This window comes from Neofelis nebulosa, chromosome 8, assembly GCF_028018385.1.
Source record: "Neofelis nebulosa isolate mNeoNeb1 chromosome 8, mNeoNeb1.pri, whole genome shotgun sequence".
NCBI classification, from domain to species: Eukaryota; Metazoa; Chordata; class Mammalia; order Carnivora; family Felidae; genus Neofelis; species Neofelis nebulosa.
Genome location: NC_080789.1, coordinates 138,364,421 through 138,382,561, shown reverse-complemented (window position 1 = coordinate 138,382,561; position 18,141 = coordinate 138,364,421). Strand labels below are relative to the sequence as shown.

Genomic DNA, 18,141 nt, shown 5'->3' with positions numbered 1-18,141 from the left:
ACTTCTTCTCCCACCTACTCCCCTCCCTTACCAATATTTCTGAAGAAAATCCATTTCTGGATGGATTTATCCTCATTTACATGTAATTCTCTTCAGACTACACTCAGTGGAGGAGTATTAGAAAAGGTTAGGGCAGGGGCCTGGGTGGCTCAGTCAGTTGAGCGTCCGACTTTGGCTCAGGTCATGAACTCACAGTTTGTGAGTTTGAGCCCTGCATCAGGCTCGCTGCTGTCAGTGCAGAGCCTGGAGTCTGCTTCGGATTCTGTGTCTCCCTCTCTCTGCCCCTCCCCTGCTTGCACTCTCTCCCTCAAAAATAAATAAAACATTAAAAAATATACTTACAAAAATAATAAAGCAAAAATCATTAAAAAAAAAAAAAAGAAAAGGTTAGGGCAGCGGGGAAAGCTGACAATGAAAGAATCAAGTAAATGCAGAGCTTTAATCAACAATTAGAATGGAGGAAGAGACAACAAAGGAGCCGGACGCCTATTCTAACACGTGGCAAAGAACTATCCACTGTGACTGATAGTTGAAAGAACACAGAAAAAGGGTTTCTTGTCCTTCCTGGACTGCAGATCCATGGACACGTACGGCGCCAGAAAAAGCCTCAAGGTAGCACCTGAACAGGTGAGCACAATAGGAAGACACTCAGCACTGTGGTCAGAAGCAGAGCATCCCCGCATTTCTGACTCATCTGGGAGGATACGTCTTCCTTTTACTTCGCATCATTCTAGAATAAAGTGCTTCTAAAGCACCTGCTGGATAAGCGGTACTGCCTATGAATCTAATAAATAACAATAGTGACGAATCGTTGTTTAAGGGCCATTAGAGAGCTAGAGGCAACTCTTTGGATCTTGAACCAAAGGGCCTTTCCCCACAGAACACTTGGCTGCAACAATTTTAGAAAATGCTGGCTCTGAACTCCCATAATATCTACTGTCTATAACAGCAAATCTCAACCTTTTTGGTCTCAGGACACATTCACACTCTAAATGGATGCCAAAGAGCTTTTGTTTATGTGAGATATATTTATCAGTATGTATCATAACATTAGAACCGGGAAATTTTTAAAATATGTATTAATCCATTTAAAAATGTCAATAGTAGGGGCATCTGGGTGGCTCAGTCGGTGAGGTGTCCGACTTCATCTCAGGTCATGATCTCACAGTTCATGAGTTTGAGCCCCACGTTGTGCTCTGTGCTGACAGCTTGGAGCCTGGAGCCTGCTTTGGATTCTGTGTCTCCATCTCTCTCTGCCCCATCCCCGCTCATGCTCTCTCTCTCTCTCTCTCTCTCCCTCAAAAATAAATATTAAAAAGTTAAAAAAATGAAAATACCAATAGTAAACCTATCACCTGTTGACATAAATAACAGTATCTTATGAAACATAACTAGATAATCCAAAACAAAAACTAAATTTAGCAAAAAGAGTGGCATTGTTTTAGTATTGCAAATCTTTTTAATATCTGAGATTTCTTTTATAAATACCAAATCCAAATTCTTTTGCATAAATATGATTTACAAATATTTTTCCTAGTCTGCTTAATTCTTTTATTAGTGATCTTGAAGATCAGAAGGTCTCAATCTTACTAAAGTCCAACTTAGCTTTTTTTTTTTTTCCCCCATTGGATCATGATTTTGGCATTGTATCTTGGAATTTTTGCCTAACCCAAACTCATAAGAAATTCTTTCCTATGTTTTCTTCTGGAGTTTTATTGTTTTATGTTTTACATTTAGGTCTCTGATTAATTCTGAGCTAATTTTTATATGTGGTGTAATGTAGGAATCATTTTGTTGCATATGGATATCTAATTTTTCCAGTGGCCTTTGTTGAAAAGACTGTCAATTCTCCATTGAATTGCATTTACTCCTTTGCTGAAAATCCATCAACCCACATATGGATCAATTTCTGGGCTCAATCCCATTAGCCTATATGTCTCTTTTTTCTAAAGCCATGTTCCTTTGATGACTGTAGCTTTATAGTAACCTTTGAAATCAAGTACAGTGAGTCTTCCAATTTTGTTCTTCATTTTCAAATTTGGTTTGGCAATTCTAACTTCTTAACATTCCATACACGTTAAAAATGGCTCATCAAACCTCTTTTTTAAAAAATTCCTGCTAGGATTTTAGTAGGAATGTTGTTGATTCTATAGGTCAGTATGGGAAAAATTTATATCCTTACTATATGCAGTCTTCCAATCCATGAACATGGTATACATCTACATTTATTTAGGCATTCTTTGAGTTCTTTGATTAATGTTTTATAGTTATCAGCAAACATATTTCACACATAATTAGTTTTATGTCTAAGTAGTTTTTTAAAAAATTTTGTTGCTATAGTAAATGGTACTTTTAATTTTGATTTCTAATTGTTCATTGCTAATATATAGAAATATAATTGATTTTGTATGTTGGCCTTGTATCTTGCAATTTTACTAAACTCATTTATTGGTTTTCATATAGATTATTTGGAATTTTTAGTATAGAAATCATGTCATTTGTGAATATTGTTTTATTTCTTCCTTTGTAATCTATATGTTTTTATTTCTTTTCTTGAACTATGGCACTGCTTAAGACTTCTAATACAATGTTGAATAAGAAGAGTGACAGCAGAAATCCTTACTTTGTTCATCATCTCAAAGGAAAGCATTCAGTTTTTCACTATGAAATATAATGTTAATGTAGATGGCATTTATTATGTTGAAGAAGTTCCCTTCTATAACTAGTTTGCTAAGAGTTTTTTTATTATGAAGAAATGCTTAATTTTATCAAAGGCTTTTTCTGCATCTATTGAGATGATTCGATGGTTTTTCTTCTTTAGTCTGTTGATATGATAAATTAAATTGATCGATTCTCAAGTGTTGAACATCTTGCATTCTTAGGGTGAATTTTACTTGGTCATGATGTGGTATATATATATATATATATATGTTCAGATATATATGTTCAGATATATATGTTCAGATATATATATATATTCAGATTTGATTTGCTAATATTTGAAGATTCTTGCTAATATCCACGTTCCTGAGGGATATTAGTCTGTGGTTGTCTTTTCTTGTAGGATTTATAGAGTGAGTTGGGAGGTATGTTCCATACAGGACTGGGACCAGGGTGAGCCACGTGAGGTACAAAATTTATGGTGGCAGTTACTCACAGGCACTGACCCTGCACTTGCATTACTGCCTCCATAGCAAGGCTAGTTTGTCAGAGGGTTTTCCAATATCTGCTCCACCCTAAGCTGCACTTCTTCCCTCTGCATTTGTACCTCGGAGAAGGCCCCTCTCCACATCTGTGACCCTCCCCAGCAGTAGACCTGTTGCTTCTTCCTTGCTAGCTTGGTAGTGAGGGTCACAGGGAAGGGTTTTCTGTTGTTCTGGTTCAGCTTTGATCTTACATGGGCCTCAGGGATGGGGTTTGCTCAATGACCCTGCCTCTCTTAGGAGGGCTTCCAAGGATCTGGGCCCAGCACACATTCCTGCCCTTTCCTATCAGCATAGAGCTTTTGTTCTGTGGGCGCAACAGACCAAAGGATTTGTGTTTTTCCTACAGTGGCTTCTCCAAGTCTACACCATTAGATAGGCTTTCTCCATATCTCACTCTGCCTGCTCTTTCTCATGACCACCCATGGAGGTTTGAGGAAGAGTCTATAATCATCTCTCCTTGGAGGTGACTACGGCCTGAATTTTCATGCCCGCCCCCCCAATTCATGTTGAAATGCTAACTCCCATGGTTAGGCACTAGTAAGTGGGGCCTTTGGGAGGTGTTTAAGTCATGGGGCCCTCATGTATGGGATTAATGTCCTGATAAAAGAGACCCCAGTGAGCTCCCTCACTCTTTCTACCAAGTGAGGATGAAGATATCAGCTATGAACCAGTAAAGGGGCTCTCACAGGAGTGTGACCATATTGGCACCTAGATCTTGAACTTTCCAGACTCTGGAACTGTGAGAAATAGATGTTTGTTGTTTATAAGCAGCCCAGTCTGTGGTATGCTGTTATAGCAGCCCAAATAGACTATGACACAGTTACCTGTTTTTTGCCAGATTAGATCTCTATTTCCTAAGGAGAAAGTGGAAGTCTGTCAATTTGGCTTTAATTTGCATTTTTCTGATGATTGATACTGATGACAACTTGGCCATGTGCACATTACCACTTTTATGTCTTATTTTGTGAAATGTCTGTTGAAGTCTTTTACCAATTTTTATTGGGTTTTTCTTTCCTATAGAGTTATAGGCATTGTTTATATATTCTGGATACATTTCTGTCATCAAATATATATTTTGTGAATATTTTTTTTCAGTCTATGGTTTACCTTTTCATTTTCTAACCATGTCTTTGAAAAGCAGAAGTTTTTTTTTTCAATTTATCAATTTTTCTATTGTGGTTTATGCTTTTTGGTTTGAGAAGTCCTTGCCCAATGTAAGTTCATAAAGATGGTGTTCCATGTTTATTTATAGAAGCTTCATACTGTAAGCTTTGGTGTTTAAGCTTATGATCCAAATAAAATTGGTTTTTGTGTCTGATGGGAGGTAAGAGTTGAAGTTCATCTTTCTCCATTTATCCAGCTGCCCCAGACCATCTGTTGAGGTGATTTGCTTTCCCGTTGAACTAACTTTGTGTGTTTGCCAAAAATCAATTGCCGTATATGTGAGGGTTTATTTCTAAACTCTTTATACATGCCACTGATCTATTTATTGATTCCTACCATCCGGTATTATAGCCTTATAGTATGTCTTGAACCTAGTAACCTAAGTCCTTAAACTCCGTTCTTTTCTTCAAGTTTCAACTACTCTAGACCTTTTGCCTTTTCAAAGAAAATCCTTGCTGGGATTTCTATTGGGATTGCATTGAATCTATAGATCCACTTGGGAAGGATTTGTTATTCCTTAAGGTCTATTTCCTGGTTCGTGCTATAGAAAGGGCCTAAAAACAATGATACCCTAGCAAGGAGCACATGTGGAGTTCTCCACTAAAGACCACTTCTAAACACCATTCCCCACTAAAAAGTACTAGGGTTTCTTAGGGCAATGTTTGATCCTAGCCCTTCGATAGTGAAATTATAAGGTAAACCTATAATACATCTTACCAGAAAGTAAGGATGAAGAAAGAAAGAAAGAAACAAACGAACAAACAAACAAACAAACTAGTAGGGACATGTCAAAGGACCCAGGAGCTAGTCTGAAGGGCCACTATTAGACACACATTGAATAATTTGAGAATAAATAATTATAATAATGGATAATAATGCCTGGGATTTAAAAAGAATCTATACTTCTGTGATGATATTCAGAAAAGAGAGAGAGAGAGAGGGAGGGAGGAAGGGAGAGGAAGAGGAAAGGTGAGGGTGGGGAGTTCTTCTCTACCAATAAATGCCAGCAAATAAATGTGGAAGGAATTATAGATTCAGAAAGTCACTGTTTGCACTCCTCTATGTTATGATTTAGTCAATCAAATGTTGTCAGTAAATGCTAAAACCACTGGGTGAAAGGTTACTGGGAAACAAGATATTCACATGTTCTGAAAATATCAACACGGATTACTTATTGACTAGGAAGGGGGAAAGGTGCCTTACAGTGGAAAGCGCTAGCAAAATCACATTAACCAAGGGCTATCACACGCTTCCTGACGTGATGCAGTAGGAAATGCACAGCGTCATCGAGGTGGCATTCTTGTTAACAGTGTTTAACCGAAATCTAAACATGAGGAAACAGACAAATCCCGAATGTGGGGCATTTTACAAGATGCGTGGCTTGGATTCTATACACACACAATCCCAATGTTAACCGTGGGTTGATTTAGGCAGATTGTACACAGGTATTCAGGATGCTCTTATTTCTACTTGCCTGGAGGATAAAAGGCTCAGGTTAAAGAAAGAGTGCATAGGGAGTCATTCCGGCAACCCCTTATTTTACACAGGGGGTAGTGGCGTTCACCTTGTGGCAGAGCACGGGCACACCGGCCATCTCTTCAGTAACGAGTTTGGACGTTTGAAAACAGATGAGCAGTTGGGAATGCGCAATGAGTTACTGTTTGGGGAAATCTCATTTTCACTTCTGAGCTGGGGCAGAAAGACTTGGGAGAGAAGTGATGTTGTCATTAGCAGGTGCCCAGGCTCAGCCCAGATTTCCGCGATGGCATCAGCCATCTCCCCTGCAAACACGGCTCCTGAGCGAGCGCCTGCTGCTCGCCAAGATGACTGTTCAAACCTCCCTCTCCCATGGAGGAGCCGGGGGGATGCTGTGAAGTTCAGGGAGCCATCCGTCTGACACACAGAGTGTGAAATGGGAATAGGAATGTCATTACCAGGGCGCCCGGGTGACTCAGTCGGTTATGCGTCTGATTTCAGCTCAGGTCATGATCTTGTGGTTCGTGAGTTTGAGTCCTGTGTCCAGCTCTGTGCTGAGAGCTCGGAGCCTAGAGCTTGCTTCGGATTCTTTGACTCCCTCCCCCTCGCCCCGCCCCTCCCCAGCTCACACTCTGCCTCTCTCTCAAGAATAAATAAACATAAAAAAATTTTTTAATAATAAAAAAAAGAGGAATGTTGTTATCCCCGAAACAAAGAGTAGGAAAGTAAATCTTGGATGAGTACAAAGGGAAGCAGACTTCTAAGTGTTTGAAAAGGTGCTCAGTAGGGGGGAAAAGTCAGAATATAAAATAATATCTATGCTATGGCCACAAATCCACATAACCCATTTTCTCAGACTACAAATCCAGACGCTCACACCCTTGTCTGAAGAACGAGGGACCCTCAGTGTCACACTGCCCCCAAGACCCAAGGAGCTATTTCCGGGGATGTCTTACATGAACTACTGAAAAGCTCTCCTTCTTTATTCTTCCACTTCCAGCCCTCCCCCCGCCCCCCCCCACCCCCACCCCACGATAGCACAGATGTCCTTCCCACAGCTACAGATCTAATGGGACCAAAGTGCTGTTAATCCCCTCAGCTGTCACTGGGGCAAAGGCAAGCTGTGTTCTACAAAGAACAAGCTGGTCATTTAAAATCTTCTTGGGAGGCTCATCTCCCATTCGATCACCTGGTCCCTCCAACTCATCTATGAAAATATTCCGACAATGAGGCCACTTGCGGGTGCTTCCCCATAGCGGCTCCTCTTACCCGAGACTCTTGTTAAAATGCAGGTTGTGGTTTACTAGGTCTGGGGTGGGAGCTGAGCTCCTGCATCGGTCTAGCAAGCTCCCAGGGATGCTGAGGCTGCTGGTCCATGGCCCGCGCTTTGAGCAGCAGGCTCCTGGAGCATTTAGTACTAAGTCCTATTGTGCTTAGCACCTGTGCCCCGCATGCTTAGTAGGCGTCCAATAAACCTGTTCTGGGGGGATGTCCGAATAAAACAAATTGTTGGATTTCATGTTATTGGAAGCAAACTATTCACAGCATTACCGCCTTCTAACCTAGCCTTAGACCTCATGAAACAAAACTCAGTCTGCATCCTTGATCCCAGAGACAAAATGCAACGTCAGTGTGATCTGACTCCCTACACTTGTCTTCTTGAGTAAATATCTAATAATCTCTCATTTTTATTTCATTTCCATAATATGATCTTCAATTATAGGCTCCCCGTCTAAAACCATCACTCACTCTCAAGGCAAAGTTCTGTTCCGTCCTCGTGGCTGGAAATGCAGCATCATCCGGCTTTGCTACAGAGATGACCCTGGAAAATATTCGTGTCAGGAGGCCCGAGCCCTCACGATGGCCCGTGTGTGACCCTATCTGAGTGACTGAACTAGACTGTGAGGTTCCTGAGGCCCAGTAGACTATGATTTGAGAAAAGTTCACAGGAACAAAAACACTTAAAATACCTAAAGAACAGAATATCTGTTCAGGTACATGTGATTGACTGCAATTGTGGGTGTGGATGTGTGTGAATACTCAAATGTTCAGCTTCATTTATATATATATATATTTATATATATATATATAAAATCTATATTTATAATATTTCATTTTATTATAAATATGAATGATAACTTATTAATATTAAATATATAATTTATATAGAGAAACTACATACACATAAATGTTTGCTACATATATGTATATGTTAATTTTTGCTATGTGTATATATATATATAATTTTGCTAATTCAACCTTGTTCTAGATTTCACAGGTTAAACAGATTAAAACACGCGCCAGGAAGTAGACCTAGGAATCAAATGGCTTGCATGGTTTCCTCACTCTGCCACGGATTTCCAGTGTGATCTTCCCTAAGAGTTATGCAAACACACACAGAAGTGCATACATACACACCAGCATCACCACCAGAACCGCCACTAACGGTACCGTCAAGCTTTACCAGCACCCGCCATGTTTCTGCTTCCATTGACCCCATCCTGTCTAGCAGGGGCACTTTCCGACTTGTGGCATGAAAAGGTTGCTTGGCTTGGGATGGGTTTATTTGCTTCTATTTGTTATAATCAGATGAGCTTCCTTTTAAACAAAATTCTGTGCAGAACCCCAGTATACAAGACGAAAATGGACCTTCTGGCTAAAGCAGGGGAAACAATCTGAAACTCCACCTCTGTGTCTGTCCCTCACTCTCTGGCCGATGAACTCCATCCTTCATCAGTGTTCCCTTCCACTTGCAGGAAACTTTTGTGTGTGTGTGTTGGGGGGGGGGTGTCTAATAGCTTCAAGACTAAGAAAATTCTGTCCCTTAATAATTCTTATTCACGAAACCTAGCTCTATCAGCTGGAATCACATTAAAAAAAACTCCCTCTTCCATACGAAGCTCTTCCTATAGGAGTTAACATTTCTCTCCTCTTTCTTTGCTTCTTCAGATGAAATTTCCCCCATTTATTTGGCTCTTGCGTTACATTTTCAGGTCTTTCATCATCTTACTCAGTCTCCTCATTCAAATTCCAGTTTATCATCATCATTTTAAATAGAAAACACAGAAAACCGGTGATGTTCTCAACAGATACGTGTCGTCAGCAGTATTCTCAAATCAAATGAGTTTTGTAGTTGTCATTATCTTGTGACCTCAAGCTTTCTTCTCTTAATGCAGGCACCAGATTTTGAAGCATTTGTAATTGTACAACTTGACAAGGAAAAATACCCTCCCCATTGGGGATGTGTGGGAGTGACTTTGCAAGCAACAATTTTTATATTGGTAGTGCAATTCGGGGACCATCTTTCAGATAGAAATGGCGCTCTATTTTGTTTCTTCACTCATTGTAGAAACAGGTTTGTAATACTTAGATTTCAGTTTTCTTTAAAATAATTTTTTTTAACGTTTATTCATTTTTAAGAGAGAGAGAGAGAGAGACAGAGCATGAGCAGGGGAGGGGCAAAGAGAGAGGGAGACACAGAATCTGAAGCAGGCTCCAGGCTCTGAGCTGTCAGCACAGAGCCCGATGTGGGGTTTGAACCCACGGACTGTGAGATCATGACCTGAGCCGAAGTTGGACGCTTAACCAACTGAGCCACCCAGGAAGGTGTCCCTGATTTTGGTTTTCAATTTGTGGTAAAGCACACAGTTGTGAGTCCTGCTCCACTAGGGTCACCCCATGTTTTTCTTAGAGGATGGGTGTGAAGACGTTCTATTAAAAGATCTTCCCTCCAGGACAGAATTTTCTCCATATTATTTCCACTCTACTGTCCAAACAATCAATATTTGTCATGTGGAGTACAGTACATATTCTTTACCACAGCTACAGGAAGGTGGTTCATTACTCTGTAGCCAAATGAGATTTTTCTTTCTTTCTTTCTTTCTTTCTTTTTTCTTTCTTTCTTTCCCTTCCCTTTTCTTTCTTTCTCTTTCTTTCTTTCGTTCTTTCTTTCTCTTTTTCTTCTTTCTTTTCTTCCTTCCTTCCTTCCCTTCCCTTTCCTCTTCCTTCCTTCCCTTCCTTTTCCTTTCCTTCTTTCCTTCTTCCTTCCTTCCCTTCCCTTTCCTCTTTCTTTCTTTCTTTTCCTTTCTTTCTTCCTTCCCTTCCCTTTCCTCTTTCTTTCTTTCTTCCCTTCCCTCTTTGTTTCTTCCTTCCTTCCTTCCTTCCTTGCTTCCTTCCTTCCTTCCTTTCCCTTTCCTTTCCCCTTCCTTCCTTCCTTCCTTCCTTCCTTCCTTCCTTCCTTCCTTCCCTTCCCTTCCCTTCCCTTCCCTTCCCTTCCCTTCCTTTTCCTTCTTTCTTCTTTCTTTCTTTCTCTTTCTTTCTTTCTTTCTTTCTTTCTTTCTTTCTTTCTTTCTTTCTTTCTTTCTTTCGCAACAGATAATTCCTACAAACATACATTTGAACTCCCAGAACAGTTGGCTTCTGCTGTCTTGTTGGACTCAGAGAAGCAACAGGATAAGACTGATTTAAGGGACCAAGGTACCTTCATTTTAAGAAGCATGGACTACTACCAGTAAAACAATATTTAAACATAACTACTAATATATGTATAATTGTGTATTAATTACTTTTCTGAATCATTTAATTAATGTACCACACATTATCGAAAGCCACATATGAGAGGATAAAAAATAAACAGAATAACATACAGCCAAATGGGGTTTCTAAGGTAGTGAGGGAGAGTTTGCTGAGCAAAGGTCTTGCTCCCACACATCTAGGTAATATGTGAAGTGGGATAATACTTTGGCATATTAAACATATTTTTCCCCTCACGACAGCATATTATTCTTTCTCTGTCTCCTATTCAGTTGGCTGGACTGGCCCATTGTCAGTTACTCAGGGGAGGGATGGGACGAGCAGATTAGTGACAAGTCTTCTTGGCTTTGATTTCCAAAGACCCAAACATAAAAGAGGGCAGAGGGGATTCCTGGCATGAAACGAGTGTTTGAGAGAATAGCAAATAGTCCCAGTAAGGGTCTCCCTTGCAAAACTGTCACTAGGTTAAAAGTAGGTGATGGTGGGAGGCAGAGTGGGTATGGAGGAGAAAGGGAGCACCAGAAAGCCAGCCTCAGCTCACGGGGGCACCAGGCACCCCCCGCCTCCCGCCCCCCCCCCCCCCCCCCGGGGCAGGTGCTGGTGCCCAGGCCACTCCCATGTCTCCCGCCTCTCATTCGCTGGCTGGGAGACACAACATTCCACTTTGACTGACACTTAACCATTTCAACAGGATCTTTAAAAGTGAAGATTCTTGGGCATACCCCAGATTCTTAAACATGCGTCTCACTCCTTATCTCTATTATTTTGGAAAACTATTTGGAGAAAAGAAATTATTGGATAAAAGTGTAAATAAACTTCTTAAAGGTTTTTTGATAAAATCATTTCAGAAAATGTTTACACTACCACCAACAGTGTTGGGAAAAGGTTCAGCCTCATTAATATGAAGAAAAGCACATTAAAACAAACAGGAAAACCATCTTTATAACATTAATATTCAAAGCTGACAAGAGTATGAAGAGATTTGTCCCCTCATGCATGGTGACATTATTGACTTCAGTTAATAGGCTTTTTATTTCAGTTGCCGAGAAGAAATGGAGGAAATTTACATCTTATAAGCACCTTTCTTAGGCTAGGTGCTGACCTAGGTGTTAACATGCATTATCTCATGTAATTATCACTGTACCCAACGTGGTGGGTATGATCAGTAACCAAATTTTTAAAGGAAAAAAGAACTAAGAACTAAGTGAAATTAATTTGAATCATATACGTTACTTAACCCAATACATCAAACTATTATCATTTCGACACAGAAGTATATAAAAAATTATTAAGGAGACCTTGATACCTTTCTGTACTAAGTCTGTGTTATACTCAGAGCCACCTCGATGGAGATTACTCACATTTCAAGAGCTTCATAGCCACACATGGCTAGCGGCTCCCATACGGGACAGTACAGAGCTAGAGAGCTGGGACAAGTTTTCTCAGAAAGATTATGCTAAGAAACTCTCATTATACACCGTCAGAGGTGTTGACTATTTAGCACAATGTTTCAAATCCCAGGGGGAGAATTCTACCATTATAACCAAATATCTTAATTTCACCAAGCCATTCAGTTCTCACAAGGAGCCAATTTTATACTTGAGACATTTTAAAGTTCTTTTCATTTTCACCCTGATTTATCTTTGGCTCCCATAGAGAGCTTTTTGCCGGGGGATGGGGGGAAGGGGTCTCAGTTCTAACAAGTAACCCTGCAAAGGTCCAAGACGCTCTCCCCTGATCCCATGTAGATGTGAAAATCAATGTCCCTGACTCCTATGGCCAGCAGTCTTCCCCTGGGGCAAATGTGGCAGCAGTTTCTGTGTTTGTAACTTTGATTTTTAGTTCCCTTGTGTTCTGGTGCCGGAGGACCCTCCCCTACTCCCCTTCTTCCTTGTGAGTTCAGAAATGCATTTTTTAAATTTTATTTTTGAGAGAGAAAGAGAGAGAGGATGCAAGTGGGGTAAGGGGCAAAGGGAGAGAGACAGAATCTCAAGCAGACTCCACACTCCATGCAGAGCCTGACACGGGGCTGGATCCCACGACTCTAGGATCATGACCTGAGCTGAAATCCAGAGTCAGACACTTAACCAACTGAGCCACCCAGGTGCACCTTAAATGATGTATTTTTATCCAGAATTTCTCTTTGGTCATAGTTGGAAGTTTTGGGTTCTTGCAGTCTGCCATCTTGCCCAAGCCAAAAGTTCTTTTATTTCTTATATTCTTTCTGTTACACCAGAAGAGAGGCAAAGAAGTAAAGGGAACTTGTTACCAAAGAAAAACTTTGAGTCATGCTTTGGCTTCTGGTTTTCATGCGTTCATTCACCACATGCTGTGGATCCTTGTTATTCACGGATATAGTGCAGTTTGCTTATTGTATTATATATATTATAACATATATAATATATATAAAAGAGTAGGTGCCTGGGTAGCTCAGTTGGTTGAGCAACCAACTCTTGATTTTGGCTCAGGTCATGGTCCCAGGGTCATGGGATCAAGCCCCGTGTTGGGCTCTGCACTGAGTGTGGAGTCTGCTTGGGATTCTCTCTCTCCCTCTCTCTCTGCCCCTCTCACCTGCTCATAGCCTCTCTCTAAAAAAATAAAAATAAAAAACAAAAAAAAATAAAAAAGAATATATATGTGTGTATACGTGTGTGTGTGTGTGTATATATGTGTGTGTGTGTGTATGTGTGTGTGTGTATGTATATTATGTGTGTGTGTGTGTGTATATATATATATATATATATATATATATATATATATTTGCAGACCTGTGATCTGCAAACTGCCCAGTCCTGAGCCAGACCCCTGTATGTGGCCTGTGCACCCCAGGAGGCGATGTTCTTCTGCTTTTGTCATCCCAGGGCCAGGAGCCGGGCATTCAGGGACAGCCCTACAGCCCGGAGCCTGCTGAATTGTTCACATGAGCCTGTCCTAAACTGTTTACCCTGCTCTGTCTTTCTTTTCCTGAAGAAGCCCCAGAAAAGTCTGTGGCTAAGTGCTCTCCTTGCTCCTGTCTTCTGTCTCCTGACCACCCTGGTGCTTCCCCAAGTGGCCCCGCATGGTGGCCTTGCCTCATGCCTGCAGACCTTCGGGTATAATAAACTTTGTTTCCCTGAATCTTTCCTGTGCCTGCTCATACAGTTGCATCTGACTGACCAGCTCATAAAAGAATATAAAACACTCCAGGGGTGCCTGGGTGGCTCAGTCGGTTGGGCGTCCGACTTTGGCTCAGGTCATGATCTCGTGGTTTGTGAGTTCAAGCCCCGCATTGGGCTCTGTACTGACAGCTTGGAGCCTGGAGCCTGCTTTGGATTCTGTGTCTCCCTCTCTCTCTGTTCCTCCCCTGCTCACGCTCTGTCTCTCTCTGTCTCTCAATAATAAATAAACATTAAAAAAATTAAGAATATAAAACACTCCAAAATTAACGCGGGATCATTCAGGTGCGTGCTTGTACAGAGCGGTGAAAAATTAGTCACCCAACACACACGTTCCCATCTAAGGTTGAGCAAGGCGACACTGTGCCTTCTGCATTCAGTTCCCATACGGCCAAGGACTGCCCTTTTTACATTTACTGCTGCGTTTTAGCATTTCTGGGCTTTTTGTTGGTGATTCTGCTGTCTAAAATGGCCCCCAAGTGTAGATCTGAAGTGCTGTCTCATGTCCCTAAGAGCAAGAATGCGGTGATGTGCCTCACAGAGAAAACACATTAAGGCAGCTCCATTCAAGCGGGAGTTAGCATCAGCGAAGAGCTTGGCATTAACCACAGCCAGCTCCAAGGCCTGGGCTTGCCAAGGGAAATGGATTCGAATCTACAGCAGATGGGAATATGCTGGTTTTATTCCTCATTCATTGATTAGCTAATTGATGGGGCATTGTACCTGCTTAACCTGCAGGCACGTAGACAGAGTTTCTAAATCTAGGGAAAGGGTCCTTTTCCCTAGAAGGGAAAGAAATGGCAACGGTGCATCTACCGCACTTGGAGGAAGGGTGGGTGCTGGGCCACCCTCACTATGGACTGTGCTTCCACGGAGATGGGGGCGCACAGACCTGGACCTCTCTCTGGGAGCACGCTGCCCACTTGATTGCTTTGCGTGCAAGTTTGGAAGAGGTCTCATTTCCCTTGTCATGACAGAAAACTTATATCCTCTAAGTGGATCTGGTGGTATTGATTACCTCATCTACCAAGTAAACAGACCACAGACCACTGAGTTTGGGAAGACAGCAGTGGAACAGGTACGCAAGACTATCCAAGAAGGCACATGTCCTATCCTTCCTTGGGGAGACAGAAAGCTTTTGATTCTTTGTTCCACGTGGCCTTGACAGAGGCACCTGCATCTTGCCTGTGGCCCCCAGGAGCTTTGCTCTATGAATCAACCAGCTACCAAAAGTCTGGTAGAGAGGACCATAAAACGTCTGACAAATCACCACAGTGCTTGGATACGGAGACGAGCCAGAACTTTCCCCACCTGTTTCCACTGCTTCTGGTTTCAAGATGGATACAAAAGGAAAATGATTTGTGATAGATGCTCGGAGGAGGTGCTGCAGAACCTCCATCAGAAAAGACTGGAAATGACCACCGTGTGATCAGTCGGCCATTATTGCAGAAATACTAACCATTCGCAATTAAATCAGTCCTGTGTGTTGCAAGAAACATGGGTCAAAGCAAGGGTCTCCCCTCCTCAACAGATAGAATGATTTTACCAGATTAAAAGTGGGCTGTTCATTTTTTGTGGGATGTAGGGAAAGCAGTGATTTGAGGAAACATTGTGGCTTTGAATGCTTACATTATAAACTAATAGAGGGAAAAATGAAAATGAAGAATTAATTGAGCAGAACACAGATAAGGAAACACAGAAATGAACAGGATAAAAGGGGGGAAACCCAGGGCAAACAGAAAGCCCGAAGTAAGACAGCAGAAAAAAATCCAAATATACCCGTAATCACTATTAGTGTAAGTGTATTAAAGACCTTGTTATTACAGAGGTTATGAGGTTAGATTTTAAAATTTAAATATGTACCATTTACAAAAAAATAAAAATAAAAATGTTGACAAAGAAAAGTCCGGAAAACATGCACCAAGCAAATGTTATCCAACAGAAAACTGGAGTAGCTATGTTGATCCCAAGCAGAACAGACTTCAAGACAAGAGGCATTCTTTGGCATGAACTGGTTGACAGTAAAATGATGAAAGGGACCGCTTGTATGTACCCAACACTCCAAAAGGGACAGACTTATAAGAAGAAATTGACAAACTCACAAACACAATGGGAGATTAACACACACCTGCCAGACACTGAGGAGTCAAGGAAAACTAAGAATCAGGAAAAATAAGGGGAGATTTGGAAAGTCAGGCTGACAATAATATTCTGCGTTCCCGTAAAACGTCATCAAGTTCTTAGGAATGCTATCTTGTCGTCAACCTTATTAAGAAAATGGCGAAGGCACGCTAACCACCTTTTATAAAACGGGAAACAAAAGAGCAGAGAATGTGACAGTCCCTATGAAACAGCCATGCAGGCAGCCAAGGCAGAAGGGAAAACGCCTTTCCTGATGCCAAGGTAAAACCTCTCCCCTGTAAATCAAGTACTCTGGAAATTCCCTAATTCCTCTTCCTGTCCTTTTTCTTTTACTGCCTAGCACAGACATTGAGAAACTATGCTATTCTATGTAACCGCTCTGAGCACTTTGGAGAAATGAGCTTTATAAATATAAGGCATTTCTTGTTTTGTTTTGTTTTTTAATTTTTTTTTAAGGTTTATTCATTTCTGAATGACAGTGAGAGACAGATCACAAGCCGGGGTGGGGCAGAGAGAGAGCGGGACACAGAATCCGAAGCAGTCTCCAGGCTCTGAGCTGTCAGCACAGAGCCCGACGCGGGGCTCGAACTCATGAACCATTGAGATCGTGACCTGAGCCGAAGTCGGACACCTGACTGAGCCACCCAGGTGCCCCAGTATAAGGCATTTCTATTCAAATATGAAACCGATCAGCATTTTCTTTCCACTCAGGCCTCCACATGCTAGAGGATTTATACCCCTAAACAACATTCTGTTGCTGAATTCATGGGAGATACTAATAGCTCACCAAGGCCAGAGAAAAGCTCAAGCATAGCACAGAGCCACGTGTGGGCTCTAGCAGAGGGACCGAAGGGAAACCACTGTTTGCTAGAAAGGACACCCTGGGGGCTTTTGCTCACCAGTTGGCTTTTTTTCTGTCCAAGCCTCTCTCCAAGCCTCCAGGAGATGCAGTCAGACACCGTGTTGCAGTTGTAAAGCAAATAGACTGCTCTAAGTAAAGCATCTTTAGGACAACATGCTCAGCCACCGCTCAGGGCTACGTGGACCCCACATGGGACACTCTTAGTCCCAGGCTGAGAGTTCACAGGAGCAATGAGCCAACCCCAAAGCCAACCCAGATGGGCCGGGGGGAACCTATGGGCCCACGTCTGTTTGGAGGGGGGATGGTGCGCTCAAGGACGGCCAGTAGCCGCTGACACCAAGAGGCTCCACGGGCTTCTGCGGCTTTGGTCTCAGGTGGAGAGGTTTTGCAGGAAGTTGAGAAGAGAGAGCAGATGGGCAGAAAAAAGGAGGAGGAGGAGGAGGAGGAGGAGGAGGAGGAGAAGAATATGAAGAAGCAGCAGCCAATGTTCACTGCATCTCCTTCTAAATCCCATATTCTTGGCCATGGTTCTCAGATGGGGGTCATTTTGCCCCCGGGGGACATAGCTGGGGACAGTTTTGGTTGTCACAGCTGGGCAAGGGAGGGTATGCTCTGAAGTCTCAAAGGTAGAGGGATACTGCAAACATCTTACAAGGCTCAGGACGGCCCCCACAACATCATCTGGCCCAAAATGTCAATAGTGCCAAGGCTGAGAATCCCCACGGCTCTCGGGGTAGCAGTGTTTGGTATCTTCTTCACAAGACTGCTTCTCTGGTATCCCAGAGCGCAGAAGGGCAGAAAGGGGGGTTAAACTCAGGCTTCTAACTGTCTACCCCTCAGCCTACACGAATTCCATTACTGCCTAGTTATCTGAAATGGGGAGAAATAAGATCTCTCCCGAAGACGAATATATGAACGAACGGACAAGTGAATGAATGAGTTGGATTCAGATCTCTAGTTTCATGTCGCTGCTGATCTCAGGAGAAGCCCAGCCAGGCAGCTCCAGAAGCGGGAACTGAGTGAGGTCTAATTCTATGTGTCTACAACCAAGGCTGAGGCTGTGGAGGGTTTGGCTTTCTTCCCCACAAGGGCTTTCCTTTTGTGCCACAAAATACCCGTGAGCATTAAAACGTTTGGATAGTTCCAGAAGTCCACTTACCTTTCATCTAGAGGAACTTCAGGAGGCGGGAATGCCTGTCTAGGAGGGGAAGGTGTGGTCTTATCCAGAGGTCCGGACACAGCCTGGGTCTTGCATGGCCCTTCCAAATGGTTCAGCCCACATGAGACCCAGATGCTCACCGTGACTCTGTCCTCGGTGTCCTTACCTGTGAAACAAGGAGGTTACCTGCCTACAGGTCCCCATATCTTTGCTGGTACATTTGGAATGAAACCGAAAGCCTCTCCCCTGGGCGTTCCTTACCTCCCAGGGTGAAGCCAGCCTCCTGACTCAACACCTGCCTGCCTGCCTCCCATGTCCTCAATCCTTCTCTTCGCAGGCTCTCTCCCTCCCAAACCTCCTTCCTGTTTGAACCTCTGCCCTCCTCTCCTTGTGTGAGTTACCTGTGTCGAGTCTCCAGCACAGGCATGCTCCCTTCAGTACTAT

The 18,141-nt window shown here is 42.5% G+C and overlaps 1 protein-coding gene across 4 annotated transcripts in view; it reads right to left on the bottom strand.

Moving 5' to 3' along the window:
• The window catches only part of LOC131483647 (aldo-keto reductase family 1 member C23-like protein), a 133,747-nt gene that overhangs the window by 69,801 nt on the left and 45,805 nt on the right, over positions 1-18,141 (bottom strand). For all 4 annotated transcript variants that reach the window (XM_058682007.1, XM_058682010.1, XM_058682011.1 and 1 more), the window contains exon 2: positions 17,698-17,863. The gene's annotated coding sequence lies outside the window, so the exon portion shown is untranslated. The remainder of the gene's footprint in view (positions 1-17,697; positions 17,864-18,141) is intronic.